This window comes from Balaenoptera borealis, assembly GCF_965194805.1.
Source record: "Balaenoptera borealis genome assembly, chromosome: 6".
In the NCBI taxonomy this organism is placed as follows: Eukaryota; Metazoa; Chordata; class Mammalia; order Artiodactyla; family Balaenopteridae; genus Balaenoptera; species Balaenoptera borealis.
The window spans coordinates 68,494,171-68,507,200 of record NC_138863.1 but is presented as its reverse complement, the minus strand read 5'-3'; the positions used below and the strand labels follow the sequence as shown (position 1 = coordinate 68,507,200).

General features: G+C 38.0%; 1 protein-coding gene and 1 long non-coding RNA gene across 8 annotated transcripts in view; one reads left to right on the top strand and one right to left on the bottom strand.

Annotated features, from left to right (window-relative positions):
- The window catches only part of LOC309630288, a 148,544-nt gene extending 135,569 nt beyond the window's left edge, over positions 1–12,975 (top strand). For both annotated transcript variants that reach the window (XR_014245569.1, XR_014245570.1), the window contains one exon: positions 680–12,975. This is a non-coding gene — a long non-coding RNA (uncharacterized lncRNA). The remainder of the gene's footprint in view (positions 1–679) is intronic.
- FIGN (fidgetin, microtubule severing factor) overlaps positions 1–13,030 on the bottom strand; it is a 130,488-nt gene that overhangs the window by 101,826 nt on the left and 15,632 nt on the right. The gene's annotated exons all lie outside the window — the stretch shown is intronic.

The window sequence follows — 13,030 nt, the reverse complement described above, 5'->3', positions numbered from 1 at the left end:
TTAATTAACTGGTATTAAGTGGTAATTAAGACGATGCCAGTTAAGTTTTAATTTTAAAAAATTAAGTACAAACTCAGTTATTCAATAAAGAGTTGTAGGCATTTGGTGTGTTTCTAGGTGCAGAATATAGCAATTTACTATTGACAAGCACTAACGGACGAGGTCATTTCACAAGTATAGTGTGGACAAAGGTGAACCGGGCAACTGATGAAATCTGTGGCCAAGGCGAAATAGCAATCTCTGAGCCAAATGGTAATAAAGTTACTGAAATGAAGCAATGTAGTTTCTAAACAGAACTGTCATAAAGGAGGAGATGGGCTTCAAACTGGCATGTCACGAGTAATTAAAATATTATTTCTCTTTTTTAAAAAGTTCCAAATGGCTTTAATAGTCTTATCGATTTTTTATTCAAACAGCTAAAAGTGAGGTTAGGAGGACGCTGCCTGACTGTAGCGAAGAGTGGGCAGTGTCGAGGTTTGGAGGGATGGAGGGCGAGTTCTGCAAGGGCAGAAAAAGGAAAAGAAAGTAGATGTATTAACACACTGGAGACAATGAATGCTTCCACAAACAGAAGACTACATTGCCCCAAAGGAAAAAAGCTAAAGGGATTCAGAAGTTACCTATGATATGAACACTTAAAAAGCAATGGCTGCATATTGACTATATTTATTGTTCACAGGGATATACAAAGCGTCTATGAGACAAGATGACAAATGTAAAGTTCTCAAAATAGATTTCTCCTGAAGATTCCAAGATATTCGCTATACAAGTCTCTCCAGTTGATCCTCGAGTTGAAATGACTGGCTTGTCTGGTCAAATACCTGGTCAATTGATTCAGGACAGGTGTGACTGATACTGTTAAGTGCCAGCATAAATAAAGCTTTAAGAAAATGCATTTGTTTTGTGTGCCTAGCTTTCCCCCGCTAGGAGAGACTGAGCTCCTTGCTAATAAGAGATAAAACCTGTTACAGCCACTTTTGGTATCATTTTTGCTATTCTCATCTTGAAAATAAAGCAGATCAGATATTTTTGTATGTATGAATGATTTCCATGACACATTATGGAATCAGAAACCTTACAGCTAGAAATAATCAAAAGATCATCGGACCCAGGCTCCTACCTTACCTTAAATATGAGTGAGATGGCTCTAAACAGTAGTGAAAAACACGTTTGAGACAAAGGACTGTGAAAATGGAGATGGCTGTATACGTATGCTTGAGTGTAAATCTTCATACAATCCGGGTGCCATACTGAGGCCTCGGCTTCCTCATACAGCCAAATTTCCATTGGCACCACATAACTTGGCCCTTGGCAAATACAGAGAAGGAACACATCCACCTTGCAGTAAAGTGAGCTGTGCAGCCCAAATCCAAATCCAGACAATCCTTAGCAACAACGCACTTCTCTTTGCAATGAAAACATTCCTAAAAAGTGGTATTTAGCCATAAACAGCCTCCCATACCAGTTCTTTATGTAATCCACTTTGCAACTAGCTAATTACATGTGATCACCTTTCACTTAATTGAAACTACACTCACATTATTCAATAATTAAATGGTTTGTCTACGGAGAAATATAAAACACAGAACAGTTCATTTGGAAAGGATACAAACAAATCACCAGGCACCTAGGACCCAAGTCAGAGAGTCAAGAGGACCTTAGTTTTAATAGGAGAAAGGCCAGAGGTTTGGAAATTATTACTATTATTTTTATTCCCTCCAAAGCTTGATCCCATGTTACAAATTACAGCATTCCCCACTGAGTTGTTGAGCCCAAGAAGCGATTTGCTATGTGATCAAGGATCTATCTGCACAGGACTTTACAGACCTCAGATTCCACTACCCGAGAAGCCCCCTCTTGCCAGTATGTGCCCAGCCCCAATAAAGCAAAATAAACGTAGAACACATGCTCCCGGAATCAAAGTTGTCTTTCTTCTCATATCTATGAGCAAAAAACAGAATGGTGTTTTAAAATGGTCAGGCCAATCAATGTTTTTTTCTCTCACTCTTGGAAGCTCCAGGAGGAAAAGAAAAAAAAAAAGAAATACACTAGCCAGATGTAAACTGTTATTTATATTTATTTTCTCACTGCTTTACAAATGTTAACATATGCTGTCATATGACAGCCCATAAGGAAAATAACAATACAAATATTAACCGAATAAGGAATGTTCGATTAAAACTAATACGCAATTGACTGCAACTGTTTCTGTACTATGAAGCAAATAATAAGTATTTGTAAAATCTTCCCTAAAGTTGTGTGCCTGCTACACAAATTTTTAAAATTCTGTGCCAATGTAGTGAGATCAGTTAATGTTACAGTAGTAATCATTAGAGTTCTGACAAATAAAATACCCTCCTGATGCAGAAAGCAATTGTGTCAATGAGCAATCTCCATTTCTTAAGAATGAGAGTCACCCATACAATTCTCCACAACTGAGAAATTCCAGCTTGGAGGTCTATGGTCCTTAGAAAGAAATATAAAGTAAGATTTAGCAAGGATACAAGCTACCCATTAGTGAAAAATACGAAGATTAAGCAACCTCTGGACTGTCCTTGGTTTATTTTGCTTTTTATTTTGGTAAGGCTAAATGACCTTCCTCTACAGGAAATAAATCTGTATGGAGCTGAAAATCATAGGCAATTAATGCACTGACCAACAAGAGAGACCTCTCAAATTACGGTTTTAGATGTACCAAATGCAGGTGGAAATGTGTTTGTGAAAAGCAAGGTAAAGCAAAACCCAGGCAGACTTGCACTACTGCTGTAGAACAGAACTGAGTTTAGTTCTGTGCAAGATCTCATGCTGCCTGTCTGTGACATAATAGTGTCAGCTAAATGAAAGGTTTTATTTAGCGCCAATTTTAACAAAACCCAATGTTTAACTTATGACACAACAGGGATTTGGAGGTCTTCCTCATCACCTTAAAAGGAAGTAAACCAGAATCCAGCATGAGATGAAGGTGCCATTTCATCTTGTACGGTTCCCACCCTCACCCCAGGTAATAACTTATTTACTGGTAAAATAAAGACCTATAGCGTTAGCTAAAGAGACACAATTACAAGCTTACAAGGAGTCAGTGTTCACCTGTACACCATGGTTTGTCTGACTACAAAGAACCATCCGTTTCAAATCTTTTCATTTCATACAAACTCTTTATTGCTTCACTAAAACTAAAATCTACGCACTTGCGCGTGTGCATGTGCGCACACACACACACAACGTGAGGAAAAAAGAGCATTCCGTTTTAACCACAGAGCAGCAGTAAAATCAAATATCCTTTCTATACCAAAGTCATCGCCTGGATTAGAAGATACTTGCCGATTCTCAAAGCAAGTCCAGTTACCATAACAAATGTACATTTTACCAGCCTTGGAATTCTAATTGTGTTTAATACAGTTTCATGTTGCATCAAAGTACAAAATCAATACCGTTTGTCCAGCTCACAGGAAAAATGGAATCTATAAACGCCTCTTACTGAGTAATTAAACACCTATTATTGTCATGGGTAGTGAAACAATGAATATGATAAGATAAATTTTTGCAAGAAAATACTGCAGTGATTAATACCTCCCTGCGTATTAAATAAAAATGACTGCCTTTTGTGCAGAACTGCTGGCAGAAGAACGGGGACGTGAGAAGTAGTTGCCAGTGCCACAATAACAGGCTAACCTTGAACTGAACTCCTTTCCTCAAGAAATTAAATGCTGTAGCAGGACTTTAAATCCCCCCACTTAGAGCTCATTTGTGCGCCATGTAACCTGCAGTTCCTGAAAAGAACTCATTATCTTCAAAAGGAGAATCCCTTTATAATTTCTTTATGAATGTGTATATTGTTTCTACAAAAAAAGTATTTCAGGGTCCAAAAAGGATAAGAATATTAACAGTGTAAGCAAGGCAGAGACTTGCACCAATCAGATACCATTTCTACTTCCAGGAATTCAAGTGCAGAATGCAATCTGTTTTGGAAAACTGAACATTAGACTGAGAATGAGGTTAGAGGAAATGCATATTTAGAAAAAGAGATTAATCTGTTAGACTGATGCTAACGGTCCTGCTTATTCTGTTGCTAGAGTTCCTGTATTTTTCTGGGTCTCTCTGTCTGTCTGTCTCTGTGGCATAGGTATGATACCCCTCATTCTACGCACACCCCCCATACACACACACACACACACACACACACACACACACACACTCCCCACCCACCGCATGGTTCCTCCATCATCCCTTTGCCTTTTTTTTAACTTAAGAATGATGTACCAGGAACAACTACAAAGTACAAAAGATGAATCTATGGATGTGACACTTGTAAAGGGTAACCCTATTTCACAAGTGAGATGGGACAAAAAAGAAAGAAAAAAGGCCACTGAAGCAATAACTGCTCACTGAATTACCATTAAATTCTAAGATTTACAATCCAACGTACAGTAAGTGCATATCTAATGGAGTTTGTCCTCTAAAAGAATATAAAGTGAATCTTTGCAGCATAAGATGTGTGTAGATGATGTATGTTTCTTTTAATCCAGTTTTTTAATTAAAGACAAAAAAGAGTCCAAAACACACAAAAAAAGAACACGTTGATGCAACACCAGCAAAACCCCGAGGCAAACTTAGAAGCTTACCTAATTTTAAATGCACTTTATAGTAACTATTCTCATTTTCTATCAAACTGAATTCATTCCTCCAAAGACAAAAGTAAGACATATAATCAAATAAGTAGAGCAAAACAGAAGTCATGATATCTTTCACACAGCATTAGTACATGAACAGTTAACCTTTTTGAATCGTGTGTTAAATTTAAAAAAAAATCCTGAATCCAAATGATTGGTTATAAATTGCTACATTTTTTGCTGAAGGAAAAAAATAAGACAGAGAGTTTGTTAGTAGTATTGAGTCATTTAATAAAGGCAAATAAGTTCGTATGTTGACAACATGGAGAGAATTCAAATATGATACTAATGTAATCCAATATCAACAATATTATGCCTATGTTCATTTTTATTAACACAAACAACCCCCAGAAAGGAATTTACTATTTTGGAGCAATATCACTTAAAATACTCTAATTAATTCTTTAATAACCATTAAAAGCAAATTCTAATCATCATTCTCTATGCTGCTTTCTAAAGGAAACATTCATGAAATAACTCCCATTTTCCACCTCACGACAAACTCTTAATAAAACCTATCATATCATGGATAATATTTTAGCAAAAGCTTTCTGGAAGAGGAAAATTGATATAAGGTAGCTTAAGTAATGTTATTAGACGATTTATTTTATTTAGATAAATAGGTCTTTTTTAAGCAGTATCTCAGAAGTCGCTGTCCTTGAATTAAGTAATATATAAAACTATTACGCCGATTTTGCAAACCTATGCTTTGCTCTTCTCACCTCTCCCCCACATGATCTGAATCTTATTTTAAAGGATTAACAAGTAACACATATGATCGGCAATGATATCCTTGTTCTTTTAAACCTTAGTGAATCAAGTTCGCTAAAGGTGAAATAGTGGAATTATCAGTACAAGTGGCTGTGTCATCAGAGCCTTCAGAAAGGTGCTGTATAGAAACGCCTAAATAAACAGCAGCATAAAGGATTTTATAGATGAGATATATACATACAGATCTCTCTTTCATACACACACACACAAACACACACACACACACACACACACACAGAGCCTGCCTCTGGTTATTAAAAATATAAAACAGATTCACTACTGTATATAAACCAAAAGGTATTTGTAATCCCCCCCTCACATTAATTTGAACTTCAATGCTAGTTTAAATGATGCACCGTTTTCTGCCCCCTTTTGCCAAGATATGTGAAAGATCATCTTAAAAATCAGTTGGTTAAAGCCCCTCTCTATGCTACAGTGAGCCGGAGAATTTCCAGCATCTGATGAAGACCAGTGGACCACCTGATACTTTTTCAGCAGGGTGATAAAATTAAAGGATGGCTTTGATTTGCTTGAAGGATTACTTCCCTTACTTAATTGTTTAAAGTGCATGGTATTAACACAAAGAGGGGGGAAAGAAGAAAATTAAGGTGACTGTAGAGCCCAAGCTAATTGCAAGCTGATTAGATTGTGCCAAGCAAGAGCTCTCCCTCCGTTACATACCATCACCAGCTCTGGTCTTTTCCACCCTGCTGCTGCAGCAAACAAGCTGATTTGCTAACAAAGTGGTCAGCTCGGGCACTCGCACAGCAGCTCACGGGGTCCACAGACGGCTGCTCTCCATGCAGAGAATCTCGAGCTCCATTTTCCAATCTGATTACACGGCTCCTTGTTCCAGCAGCCTTAAACCTTCATGGCAGTTTACCAACATTTTCATCACTTTTTTCTTTTACAAAGCAAAAGAACTGATAAGCTCTCAGGTACCCAGGATCTCATAGTCAATGGCTGGCCAGCAGCCAGCATTCCCTCACCACACAACTGCTTCGGGCCACACTGCATAAAGCAGACAGGATTTACCAAACAGCGCAGAACTATTTAAATTTTGCCATGTGTACAAGGAAGCAACATGTTTCTCTCCTTACAGACGTCGACTGTTGTGTCTAATCGCATCTAGGAAATACAGAGACCTAATAAGTGCCCTGCCTGCCCCCTCCTCCATAAAAAAGAGGCACTGCAAAAGCAAACCAAAGAACATATGCCCATGAATTCACTATTCCCCTAACTGATGTGCTTGGGGACTCTGCCTGGTAAATGCAAAGCACTAATAACTGTTTTTAAAAGTCCCGGTCTGATTACCTGGACCAATTACCTCATTGACCGTGAAAATGATCCTAGTGACTTTTCATTAAAATCTAAAATTTTGTGGACTACACAAAACACCTGATTAGCATCTTAAAACTTTGGCAACCCCCTAGAACTTTAAAAAAGACACACCAAAAGATGGAGAAATGAAGCACAAAATCTGTCATCTGAAGCCACCTCATGAGAATTCATCTTACTCCCTTGAATTCCCAGAAATCACATCATGCAGTTCGCAGGAGTATCTATGTAATACATTCACGTTCAGAAGTTTAAAACAATGACTGCTCTAACATTTCAAGTAGAAAACCTATGTGTAGACTCTTCCTCCTATGTAATATTTTTTAAATTCATTTTTACCTATAGCCCATAGGCCTAAAATGTAAAATAAACATGGGCCTAAAATGTGAGCTTTACAGTGAGATAATGTAAATGTTCACTTACTGTCTGCTTCCGTTCAACCAAAAAATAAACAAAAAACAATAACAGAGCCGCCTTCGGCCACGGTCAATAACTTTCTAACAAAGATGAGGAAAAGAAAAATGGCTTTTAATGGCTGCAGCTCTTCCTGGTTCGTTTTTGCATAATATTGATCAATAGTAAAGGGTTTGGAAGGGGAGGGGAGGGGGTGGAGAGGAGTCTACAGTTATGGGAAAAATGTCCAACTCAGCTCGCACATGCCTCAGTATGCCAGCTCGCCAGTGCGCTGACCCTCTCTGTATCTTGGAGTCATTAGCTGGAGTCCCAGCCCTGCCTCCAGGACGGGGTGGGGGGGGGGCGGGGTTTGAACTCACACACCGAAGTGGGGAGATTGGGGATTCTGAGCGTGCCAGACAGAAGGGTCATTCCTCTTCACTGATGAGGAGGACGCTTGTCCCCCGGGGAGGGGAAAACTGGATGAGTGACTGTCGCAAGATTCAGGGAATGGGCCTGCTGCTGACTCAGGAATGGACTCTGACGGCCACCCTGCTTCAGTCCAGCCGCTCCGAGTGGGAGCGATTTTAGGGCAGCAGCATTGACAGGTACATGCAAAAGTTACGGGAGAATGGAAAAGAGAGGAAAGAGGGAAGGAAGGAGCAAATGCAACAGCAACTCCTTTTTGAGACATATGCACACAAGAAATAAACATTTTTCCTTAATGCAAAGTCGCCATTGCCCAACAGATAAAAGACGTGTTTGTGGATGGGCATATTTAGAACACCCACGACATTTCTGAGTGGATTTTAAAAGAGGACGTGCATTTTAAAAACTGATCGACTAGGCCGACGTGTACACGTGCACATCCACAATACTGTAAAACTCTATAAACTCACAGAAATTATACACACCCACCCATATATATATTTGCATGTGGGTGGTATTCTGCATAAATGACTGTCAACTTAAAATGCCATTCTCTAATTTATATGCAAATTCTACCTCTGGTAAAATAAAAACATATTTTAAGCAGCTTATAGTGCCAACACATTAGTCCCATGAATGATTCCTAGTAAACTATTTATGCCAACTGTGGTGGGTTTTTTTTTTTTTATTTATTGGATGGTGAACGAAACCACTTAAACTACAGTTGTCTGTATGAATCAGTAATTTTCATGTTTCTAATTAAAATGTAAACAGCGTAATGAAGACATCAAGTTTTTAGGCAAATGTCTCTTCCAGTGCCACTTGGGGTATGATAATTACTGGAGCAGATCTATGGATGCTTCTGAATCCCCTACAAGTCCAGATTAAAAGCATTACTGCTAAACCTGGCTTTTTACACGAGGGAATTGTGTACTCTAACCCATTCCCAGTTTGCTTACAGATGCACAATGGCACCACCTTTAAAACCTGGTCATTAAAAAAAATCAAAATGGAAAATAACAAAGTAATTTATATTTAAAATGTTGATTATAAAACATTAACTGGCAATCAAAATGCTGGAACCAGATCTACTCTGATTTGATTCCCTGCCATTAGCTTCTTGAAAAAAAGAAAAGAAAAGAAAAAGAAAGAAAGAACAGAAAAACAGCAACCGAACAGTGTCTACCCTAAATTTCTAGAGCCCAGGTCTGGGTTGAGGGGTGAAGCAATAAACCGATTCCAGATTCAAAGATAACATTAACTTCCAAGATTTATTTTGTTTAAATGAACAGTTTAAATGAAGTAAGTTCACAAAACACAAAATAGTAAAATTTTAAAATAATATATAATCCATGGAGTAAAAATGTGTCATTTTCCCTTCTCATATTCAAGAATGTAAAAGTGCCTTTGATATGAAGCTGTAATCTGTTTTCATTTTTATTTCAGCATCTATTTCTCTCAAATTCGTCAAAATTCATCCTAAAGCAAATGACCTCTTACACATGCTGAAGAAATACATCACCTCTTCTGCCTACAACTGTTAATTGAACTTCTCTCTGAAGCTTATTTTTCCAAGTTAACCAGTGTGCTTGCTTTACATATTTACTACCTAGCACCTGAACAGTTCCTTCCTAAAAAAAAAATATATATATATATATAATTCTGTACCACCCCTCCCTCCATACACCCCTTAGAACTATTGCAGCCACACTTGTGGTTGAGTAGTTACAGCTGAAATCTGCAGTGATATGAAAAGTCTAAAATGTAGGATAAAAGGAGGATTCCTTCCCCCCCCATCCCACCCCCCTCCTCTGGACTCACAAAGTCCACAGACTGACTGATATGGCCACTTTTCATATTATTTTTACATAAATGCTAGACAAGCATGTTGCTAAGGTTGGCTGTGGAATTGAAAATGGATAAGAAATGCGAGTATGTATGGGGGAGTTACGTGAGGCAGAGAAAGAGAGCAATTTTTGCACTGTTATGTTTTATTACTAAAGTAATGCAGACAAACAAATGTATATCCACCATCCTGGGGTCAGAGGGAATGTTTAATCTAAAAGCGTTTTCTACCACTTTTCCATCTGAAAATATATCAGCCTTTTTTTTTTTTTTCTGATTTGGGCATAGAGACATAGTATTTTGGGGTGGGGAGAGGGTGGGACATGGAGAGAGAGAGGATCTGAACAAGGCATATTTTGGTGACGTTTAAATTTTTTTTTAACACTCTGGGGGTTTTCTGAGGGAAAGAAAGCTGATTAAACAAGGCCAAGTGTTCTGTCAGCTTAAGGGTGATATCATAGTTGTGTTCAATATCAGAAGTGTTGCGAGTACAGGCATCATTTCTATTCGCTTTGTGCCAGAAAGGTAAACACCGGATTGCACTGTGGATTAAAACAATAAGAAATCCCTTTCCTCTCAGGCTTTCAAGGCTGTGTTAATCGGGTGTAATTTTTAATGAACACTAGCTGCTTGGTACTCATTCAAGACATTTCATTAGAAGGTTATTCATTTAAAAATCAACGTTTCAACCATATCAAGCTGTAACCTTTCTTGAAATGTAAATGAATGGTTTAAATGAGAAGATTAATAAAGAAGGGATGTTCCAATTCCAAGCATGGCATGCTATGTATTTTTAAATTTGTCTATGCCAGATGCTGTCAGTCAGAACAAAAAACTGTCCAAGCAGACAATCTGTGCGTCTGAATGTTGATCATGGTGGAAAGTACAGGGGGGGCGGGGGGAGAGTGTGTCAAGGATTCATGGTCCTTCATCTTTGCAGTAGAGCAAACACGTCTCTCAGTATAGCGACAGACAGCTGCTTCCACTTTCTAATGTGCCCTAACTTAGATCACTGAAAGAATTGTCAGCGCTCAGAGAAACACACAAAGATAACACAGCCAGCTGCCATGGAGGGGAAAACAGCACAGCTCAGAAGAAATGGGATTTGTTCCATTTGCATGATGCGGCCTCCCCTGGGCCCCTTTCTTTCAAATCCAAAGCACAAAAGACAACACTTAACATATTTGCTTAAAGATGACAACCTCATGTTGATTTCATTTGGATGTAACAGTGTCAGGATTACAGATATAAGAATATATTATATCTGTAACAGAGACTGACAAATGTACCCATCAGTGGAACTGTCTGATTCATCTGCTTATACAGCCATTTTACCATCCCAAGGGTGCCATCTAAGTAGTAACTTTAGAAGACTGAAGGTCTAATTTTATTACACCACATTTCAACCTACTAAACAATATTATTTCTAAAATAGATCATTTTTATTGGAAGTCTCCCTGATGAAAAATCCAGTAGACACCAGAGAATTTATGAACTGTATGGGTCCTTTGAACTCAATATACTGCCCATTTTAAACAACTTTTCTTGCTGTATGGCAAAATCCTAGTATCGAATAAGTGAAAGTTAGAGAGAACATGTATGTTTTGAATGTCTAAGTACATTGATATACTAAACAGATTTTATAGATATAGAGAGGGGAAGAGAAAGAGGCTGATTGATTATATGGACAACTATCAAATCAGGTCTTACCTGGTCCATTTGAATAAATTCTTTGTAACCACTTACTTCTGTCTATTCCATTACATGTCTTCCCTCAGTATAGCATGCACACTTCAGTAGCAACTATATGAATAATCATTGTCTGTCAATATCTTTTGGACATATACTCAATCTAATTTCCAGTATTCTTTAGGCAGGGGATAAGACCAGAGAATGACTTAAAGCTAAATTGGCTAGTCTCTGTTCATTATAATACGTAGAGCTTAGGAAAAAACATGATTCTGATCTGAAGCCTACATACTTTTACAAATCTTTATTCTGTATGGCTTTACGGATTCTGACTTTCTTTTTTAAGCAAATAAAAAGATAGAGGAAGATGTGACTGAACTGATTTATTTGCATCTACATTACTCCAAGTTACCCGATTGGAAATCTGGGGGTGAGAATGGAGACACAAGGAACAGGTAGAGAGGAAACCACTATTCTCTTCACACATGCAGTACACACACAGACACACATACACACACATACACATATAAATGCCCGGGCCACATTCAGCCCCAGAGCCCACCCAACTGACTTCCCATAATAAATGCTGGCTCCCTATGCTCTTGCTTTGTCGAAAGGAACGCTCTACTGCATGTTGCTATTTACTGGCAACAGTATAATTCACTCATTTGGTCTTGTTTTATAAAATAGAGTTAACTGCTATATGTGAAATTTCTGCACAGCAGATGGTTACCAATCATTATTTTCCATTTGTTTAGTTTCTCGTAAGAACAAGAGAAACTGTGGAGTAGTGATGCAAAGAAAACTAGCAGCCTGCATGATAACCCAACCAGTGCCAGAAGACACATTAAAAAGAAATTACTTTTATCACATAGTAGATCAAGGCTAAATATAATTTTGAGGGATGGGGAGACGTTATTTCCCCCACCCTCATCCATAAAGGAAAATGCCATTTAATAATTTATTTCTTAGTATAAAATCCTCTAAGAATTAGCCTCTCTATTTTTTTTTAAAGAGATCAAAGTTTCTAGAAGCAACTTATTATAACCATTAATGTTTGTCATCACCCACGCTGAGATCACTTTCCTTACCTCTAAGTGGCCCAGTTGTCCAACAGAAAATGGGAAATAGGAGCCATTTGTGGACAAGTGCACATGCACAGAAAATTAAGCTGTAAATATCCGGGCTGGGTTATTACTAGAATCTGGAAACATCTGGGGCTACAGAACAAGCCAAGCCCCATTTCCACAATGTCCAGGTAATTGCTTAAATGATTTATACCTTACTGTTTCTATTAAAAATGTCTTTAAAGAGAAACATTTGTAGGCTCCGTTCTGCAATAAAAACTGGTATCTGATTTCACTGGTACAAAATCTTGTGAAAGATGTTACATTTCTTCAAGGACATGTGCATGACACGAAACTGAACCCTGGACAAAGGTGAGAGTGCTAAAAGAAGGCGTGGTCAGTCAAAGAAAACAATCATATCAGGCAGGCAAATTTTAAGTGGCTTAATCTGTGATTAGTTTTTATTCTCATCCAAAGAATCCATTTAAAAAAATCCTCTTCATGCACATCTGACAAATATATCCAAGCCATTTTAGGGTGAACTATACCTCAATATCCATTTTCAATTTCAATTTTAACTAATTCCTCATAAATCTTGTTTACTGAGTCTTCAACTGAATATCATGCCAAACCTGTCACCTAAGGGACAAATAAGTACCACCTCCCAGATAGACCTGGGCCACTTAGTTAAGAATTTGGAGAGATTTAAATTGGCTCACTTAGATGGTGTCTGTATGGAGCTAACTGGCCCACTCAGAACGAAAGAGCTATCGATGCTGTCAGCTGCTTCATAGGTTTCTCTTCTGAATACATACACACACACACACA